We start from the raw sequence: 1,808 nt of genomic DNA on the forward strand, positions 1-1,808 counted from the left end.
GAACCGCTGCCCACAAGCGCAGGCATGATTACTCAGTGTCAAAACAAAGAGATAGTGTCAGAAATCTGAATTTCTCAAAAACAAAGAGACTAAAAGTGACAAACAGGCCATTAAAACTTCTGCCTGTACCTCCGCTGTGGACCTCAAACCCCAAATGGAGCTAATGGTGTGCCATGGTGTGCCAAGCTGTGGCTTCCTGCCCTCCTCACCCTGCAAGCCACAACACCAAGTCCGAGACCGTTCGAGTGAGTACTGGCTGGACTATTGTGTTGGCTACTTTTAATTTCACTGCAGAAGATCTGAAGTGTGTGTGCGTGCACTGCCCAGCACATAACGCCTGTCTCTGTGAGAAGGCTGTATTTCTCTCCTGGGTGATAATAATAATCGATATGATGTTGATTTACACTGATGACAGTATGTGTTTTGATTGTGGACTGGATGTTTGTTATGTGTTGCAATTGTTTTGCACGTATGTGTAAATAGGCTTGGTTTGCTGTGTGAACTTTAGTGTCGGATCAGACACATTCCGTGGTCTTAGACCTGCTTTACATGTGCTGTTAATTCACAAGTGAAGTTGCCAACTGTGTTCCAAAATGGTGGTTGTTCCTGAATGCTTATGCTTGAACAAATTTAACCTTGCACTCATTCCAGGAGCTAATCTCTTTCTCATGTCAGGCTGGAGGGATCTAAATAGCAGAATGACTCCATGTTATTCTCAAGTTCTTGGAAGTCCTTTTGCACAGTGTTTGTTTTGTGTAAGGTTGCATTAAATGAGAGCAGACGTAACAGCAGCGCTATGATACCTGACACTGGGGCTGGGTGCTTTTACATGTTTGTTGTCAAATGTCTCTACAAAGTCTTTCCTTGCGTGTGTGAAAATTCTCCCAGGTCTCTGTGCCAAATATTCCTGTCCAGGCCACTCGTTTACATTTGCAGTGTGTAGTTTTATTTTAAGTGTTAACTGGTAGGAAACTCTGCCATATAACTGGAAGGCTCTTAGAGAATATTTCACAAAATCTTCACACTGCAACAATTGTGGAAGGTTTGTTTATTTTATGTTATTGGTGGAAATCTATTGATCTCAGCAGTATTAATGAAAGCTGTGCTTCTCATTTAATTACTGCCAGGCAGTTACTTAAGTAATGATCACTTATGGGATTCAATACCCTAAATGCCATTTAGTATCCAATTATCATGATAGCATATTGTAGGTAGGACAAATGTTATAAACATCATTTCCTGCCATCTAACCTTTGAAGTGCACTAACTGAAGATGCACTCCACACAACACAAAAAATAATAATAAATAAAAAATAGAAAGCACAGAGAAATTAAAATTAAAGTTAAAAGTTTCTCTTACAATTTTACAAGAATGTCACAACTTCTTATTGTGGTCATAGACTATACAAGGTGATGAGCAAATCAGGAAAGTTGTCAGCTTCATAAAACTGGCCGTAGTGTCAGTAGACCGTCAGCCTACAGGTATGTGCCAAAAAATTAGAATATCGAGGGAATCTCCATTTATTTCAATAATTTGTTTCAAAAAGTGAAACTTGTATGTTATATTAGTTCACTACACACAAAGTGAAATATTTCAAGCCTTTATTTGTTTCAATTTTGATGATTATGGATTAAAGACAAAAAAAACCCCAAATCCAGTATTTCACAAAATTAGAATATTTCATGTGACCAATAAAAAAAGGATCTTAAACACATGTTGGCCTTCTGAAAAGTGTGTTAATGTACTGTATTATGTCCTCAGTACTTTGTTGGGCCTCCTTTTGCATTAATTACTGCATCAAGGCGGC

Source organism: Monopterus albus, unplaced genomic scaffold (assembly GCF_001952655.1).
Source record: "Monopterus albus unplaced genomic scaffold, M_albus_1.0 scaffold9.1, whole genome shotgun sequence".
Taxonomy (NCBI): domain Eukaryota; kingdom Metazoa; phylum Chordata; class Actinopteri; order Synbranchiformes; family Synbranchidae; genus Monopterus; species Monopterus albus.